The sequence below is a fragment of the Limulus polyphemus genome, unplaced genomic scaffold (genome assembly GCF_000517525.1).
Source record: "Limulus polyphemus unplaced genomic scaffold, Limulus_polyphemus-2.1.2 Scaffold1222, whole genome shotgun sequence".
Taxonomy (NCBI): Eukaryota; Metazoa; Arthropoda; class Merostomata; order Xiphosura; family Limulidae; genus Limulus; species Limulus polyphemus.
Window position 1 is genome coordinate 282,144 of NW_013666832.1, and position 6,313 is coordinate 288,456.

Genomic DNA, 6,313 nt, shown 5'->3' on the forward strand with positions numbered 1-6,313 from the left:
ATAGATTATTACTATTTAGAAATAAGTTCTTAAAACTTATTCTTTTTAAGACATAGAACAGTAAATAAAGAAGTAAAGCAAACAATTATCACTTCTAGTTATGACCTTTGTACTTGGTTGCTGCTTGACGTAGGCTACTAAGCCTTTTAAAATTTCGCATGTGAATGATATGAAACAAAATAATTTTTTTAGCTTTTATATATGCAGTTGAATAACCAAAAAAATCATAAATTACTATATCAATACCACAGAATCCCACTATAATTTATCAAGCTTAGTAACTAAGCTATATTTGGGTCTAAAAAATATGAAATTTCGAGCAAACTAAAGACACAACCTACCTCCTTGAAATCTTGGTTTGAAAAAACTAGATTGCATCCAAACATTTTAAAGTGTGTGAGAAAGCCACTAGGGGGACATTCTGAGCTTTTGATTGGTTATTCAGGTCATGTATTGAAGTAAGTGTATACAGTGGACCATTTTCAAAATTGGAAAGAGGTGAGTGGGACCACTATTTGATTCAGTACATGAGTGATATCTTGGCAAATAGAAAAGATATGACATTCCTATTTTATATTCTAACTTGTCAATATTGGTAATTTGAGTTCCAAATTTGTACAAAACTATAGACTTGGTATTTTGACATCACAAACATCTAATGTGAACCAGTGCTGCATTCAACATAACTTGTGACACATAAAAATCGATGTTTAACTGTTATTTTTAATATTTACTTTTAAATTAAGAAATTGAATAATGTATAACAGTAAAAATCTGAATTATAATCTACAGTTTGATACCAAACTTCTTGAATAAATTTATGAAATAGTAGTTCAATAAAATCTTGAATGCAAGTCAACAAATGTGATGACATGGCCTTTGACCCGTGACTCGTCTGGAAAGGGTTAACAAGTAGAGGCTTGATAAAAAGATTGTCTTTTTTTGGGGGGGTAAGATCATCCGTTTATAGTACATTTATCTTAGTTGCTTGGAAAGTGGAAGGCCCTGTGAAGTCGTATTATTATTTAGTTGCTTGGAAAGTGGAAGGCCCTGTGAATTAATATTATTATTTAGTTGCTTGGAAAGTGGAAGGCCCTGTGAATTAATATTATTATTTAGTTGCTTGGAAAGTGGAAGGCCCTGTGAATTAGTATTATTATTTAGTTGCTTGGAAAGTGGAAGGCTCTGTGAATTAATTATTATTATTTAGTTGCTTGGAAAGTGGAAGGCCTGTGAATTAGTATTATTTTTTAGTTGATTGGAAAGTGGAAGGCCCTGTGAATTATATTATTATTTAGTTGCTTTACTATCAACACGAAATCTTAGAAATGTTTGTTATTCAAGAATAATAAAATTTGTGTTTGTTGTTGCAATTGGTGGTAGATGTTATTTTTACTGTTTACAGTTGTTGAAACTACATAAAATTACGCTTCAACTATTTATCATGTACTGTTATCGATAAGTGTAAATGAAAAGCATAGGTCCGTTTTGCCTCATTTAATTATAATTATTTTTGTCATCATGCATACATGCTTTTTTTTTCTATTTTGTAACAACAACAGTTTTCTCAAGACATTTTTTTATCTTTTTAACAAAACAAGGCTCATGAGAAAAAATAAAGTAATATTACACTCAACTTACCAGTTTGATGAAACGAGTTGTCTATACGTGAAAATTGAATCTGTGAGAACCGTATTGTGTTTGAATGTTAGGCTCAGTAATTTTGTTTCTGTAAATCAAGTCTAGGAAGTTCTGGTGCATTCAAAATATCAAACTGTGTAATATTTTAAAATATTGTGTTTGTTTGAAGGAGCTAAGGAGTTAAAAAGCAAACCTGTAGCTGAAAAATTAGCATGAACTGTCCCTGCTTTTTTTTAAAATGTTTTCTTTTGCACATAAAGTATTTTATTATAATAGCATGGTTATTATTGTCTATAGCCTGTAAACTAGCTACCAAAAATACTTTCACAATTCGGATAGTCAAATTTCTCACTTTTTCTTTTCTTTTTATCCCTTGCACAAAGTTAAAATTGAACAATGGTTGCCACTTCGCTGCATAGGCGATGTTCTCCTAGACTACACCATCTGGAGAAACTAACATTATTGTCATCTCTCCATTGAATGTAATTAAACACGAGGATGAAATTGTCAAATAGCAGCTCTCATGGTGGGCTGTAGCCTATACTTTTGATTATTTTGTCTTATCTGTTGAGTCTTAATTCTTAGCAAAAAGCTGATTCCTGCTTGTTATTTCTAGAATAGTATTTTATGATTTGTTTTAAATCTTATGATTTTAGTTATTAAATATTATACTATTAAATGCTCACTCTTACATTAGACTCTGGCATACAAAGACAGAACTTGAGTGTTGATGATGATTTTCCAGTTCGAGATGTTGGACCCTTCGTTAAGTTGTCTCAGTCTCAACCCAGCACCCCACAGTCACCCTGCACAAACCAGGTTGGTTGATGTGTGTGTGCTTATATGTCTCTAAGAGAAATAGATGAATTAGATATTTTGAATGATCTATAATAAACAAGAAAGACATTCATGGTTAACTACCCTTTTATCATTCAATTTCTGTTAGTTTGTGAATGAATAGTTTAGATCGGGATTATTCATATCTTTGGAACCTCTCGAACTTCGACGAAAATTATATGTAATAAGTTCATGCCTAGATTAATCACATCTTAGAAACATATTGAATCTTCTTAAATAGACATAATAGTGTTATTTAGTTTTTTTCATGAGTGTGTGAAATGGAAGGTTATATTTATAGAATGTCTTTTTATCATCAGGGATTTGATGGACAATCCCCATCCTCAAACCAACCAGCTGTATCAAAATCTTCCCACCAAACTACCATCCAGAATCATACAACTGTTAATGTTATCACTAACTTGGGATCACCTGGATCCAAGCAGTCTCCACCATCTAATACAGGTAGTCCTGTAAAGCTAGAAAGATCTGCACTGCGGCAGACACTACCTCACCCCTATTCCTCTGGCAGCAAGGATCCCGGTTCTGTGTTAAGAAGTTCTGCTGACATTGCAAAGGTTCGAAACAGGAACTATGAATTATCTAAGCTACATCGTTCTAAACCTGGTAAAGACTCTGAGAAGGCTGTTCCAGACACAGCTTCGGGAAATAAAGAATGTAATCCTGATAGTTCCATCTGGTTTGAGTATGGTTGTGTGTAGCTCGATATATATATTTGTTGGAAAAGGGAAAATTATGTATGTTATCGTTCATAGTCTGTTAGATGTGATAATGTAGCTTACGTAAGTATTAAAACTGAAAACAAGTTTTGTTATGCTAGTTGATAGGAAGTATTGTTTTGTAAACCTACAACTCTTAACGAGATTTGCTTGTGGTTAAATATGCATGCTTGAAGATTGCTTGATTGTGAAAATTAAAAAAACAAAAAGCTAAAAGTTACTTTTATTCGTTACAACATGCAAGTAATTTTGTTGTCATTCTTTACAGTATTATGTGAAAATAATGGATTGATTAGAATGTGTTTTCCATGTTGAGTTAAAACATTTAATGTGGCTTTTTAAAACCATTGTGCATTATATATATATATACATATATATATACAGCTTTGTTTTAGTAAGTGTTATAGCTTTCAAAAGACTGTGTTGGTAAAGAAAATAATACTGATTTTGTTGATAAGCTCTGTTACACTTGGATATATTTTTTTAAATTCAATTTCCAAAACCTGAAAACCAGAAATGCTTAGGTAACTTTTCTAATATATATAAGAAACATATTTAGAAATTGGTTAGATTCTCGATTGTTTATTTCTATAATGGCCTAAGACTTGATCATTCTGACATAAGAAATTATACTTTCTAGCAGGTACCATAATGTATGTAAACATTTTGATAAGTTTGATAAACATTGGTTTTTCATCTATGATTTACAAAGTTCAGAGGTTTCTCTTTCTAAGGAGCTTAGATTTTCTCAACTGTAACTGTTGCATTTTAAGCTGAATTTTCGATATTTACTAACCTGTCTCCAGAATGACTGAAGAGGTACGAGTTGAATGTGAGGGTCAAAATCCGGTTGAGTTATTTAAATAATTACATGCATGGTCTTTAGATACTGAAGTTCACCAAATGTTCTATAATATATTTCAATCTTAGTGGTAGAAATAACATACTCATGAAGAGAATTATGACACTTGTGATGAACACCGTTCTTTAAAAAGGGATGCAGATACACGTTCTGAAATTCTACAGATTCCACCTGTAGTACCTTAGGCACAATATAAAAAACTTACTTCAATCCTTGGACATTGCTAAAATTAAAAAGTACATTGCTACATTTGACCTTAACTGAACAAAAGGGAAGAAGAGTCTGGTATAAGAAGAAATTCTGAGTTTGGTGAATGTGAAAAGATATGTTGTTACCGACCATCAAGAAGAGAAAAGTAGCATATGATAAGACGAGACAACATTCAACGAGTCCTACTAGAGGGTCAATTAGAAGGGAAAAGATACAGGGAAAGACGAAGAACCGATTGGATAACAAATATTAAAGAATTGACTGAGATAGTAAAATATGAAGATCTGGTGAGAAAAGCATAGAACAGACAGAAGTAGATGTTTGTGACAGCCAACCTTCCTGAGGAAGATGGCACATGATGATGATGATGAAGAACAAAAGCCAAAATTCATGGAAAGTGAGTAAGATGAGAAACTAGAATAATAAAACTACAGAAATTAGATGTCACATCATTAATATTATACACATTAAAAAAATGTGCAACTTAAGTGAAGACTGCACATTATTCAGGGTTGGAGAATGCTGTTTGATGTGAGGGTTTCTTTAATCAATAATTCTAGATCAGCAATGGCCTTGCAGAGGATAGTGAAATTAGCTGTATTGAGTTGGTGTCCTGATTCTTCACTATATACAGAAAGTTGATTTCAGATTAGTTTTCAAATCCACATCACACGTACAAAGTTTCTTCCTTACTAAAGACGACCTCCCAATTCCTCGTAGTTCTTGGTTCGTATGTTTTTATGTGTGTGTGCAGACTGTAAGGGCTCCTATAATGGCAAATCCAAATGCCCTCTAAAAGTTAAAGCCAGTGAATGTTTGATAATTTCTATTAAAATGCAAAAACGTCTAGTAACCCCTGTGCCTCCTCTGTATGCCAACATCATGAAAAAGCAGGACACCAACTCAATACAGCTAATTTCACTATCCTCTGCAAGGCCAGTGCTGATCTAGAATTATTGATTAAAGAAACCCTCACATCAAACAGCATTCTCCAACCCTGAATAATGTGCAGTCTTCACTTAAGTTGCACATTTTTTAATGTGTATAATATTAGTGATGTGACATCTAATTTCTGTAGTTTTATTATTCTAGTTTCTCATCTTGCTCACTTTCTGTGAATTTAATTATCATTAAATGTAGCAATGTAATTTTAGTGACATCCAAGGATTAAAGTAAACTTTATATTTTACTTTAGGGACTGAAGATGGAATCTTTAGGGTTCCTAAACATTATCTACATCCCTTTTTGAATAAATAAACAATAAATATGTTCCTTATATCATGATCCTTTTTATTACCACTTTTAGTTTTCCTCTGAACACATCGATTGCTAACATATTCATGTTTGTGAAGTTTGTTGTTCTCGTAGTTCAAATAGACAAAATCTGGTGAAACATAAATCAGTTTTGTACTGATTAAATTTATATTTTTTAATGTTTTTTTATTATTATTATTTCAAAATAATAACTTTTTATATTGAATCTTACAACTTTAACTGTTTAGCTACTGCCTTGGCTCTTGTTATAATTTCATTAAACAGTACGTGTTGTGTGCCAACTGAAAAATGTTTCACAAGGTTTAGTATGAAACCTTGTATGTCACTTCGCAAACTATAAAGCTCATTCTCATATTTCAGTTGACAAAAAACTTTTGTATGTCAGTTAATATATGTAGTAGGTAACTCGTAAAGCCATGTAAAGTCCTCATGTAGTAGGTGACTCATGCTTGGATAAAGGCCATGTAAAGTCCTCGTGTAGTAGGTGACTCGTGCTTTGATAAAGGCCATGTAAAGTCCTCATGTAGTAGGTGACTCGTGCTTGAATAAAGGCCATGTAAAGTCCTCGTGTAGTAGGTGAATCGTGCTTGAATAAAGGCGATGTAAAGTCCTCATGTAGTAGGTGACTCATGCTTGAATAAAGGCCATGTAAAGTCCTCATGTAGTAGGTGACTCATGCTTGAATAAAGGCCATGTAAAGTCCTCATGTAGTAGGTGACTCATGCTTGAATAAAGGCCATGTAAAGTC

At 32.6% G+C, this 6,313-nt stretch overlaps 1 long non-coding RNA gene across 1 annotated transcript in view; it reads left to right on the top strand.

The window, feature by feature from the left end:
- Positions 1-2,336: 2,336 nt before the first annotated feature.
- LOC111086588 overlaps positions 2,337-6,313 on the top strand; it is an 8,658-nt gene continuing 4,681 nt past the window's right edge. Inside the window, exons 1-2 of the long non-coding RNA XR_002611327.1 lie at positions 2,337-2,460; positions 2,799-6,141. This is a non-coding gene — a long non-coding RNA (uncharacterized LOC111086588). The remainder of the gene's footprint in view (positions 2,461-2,798; positions 6,142-6,313) is intronic.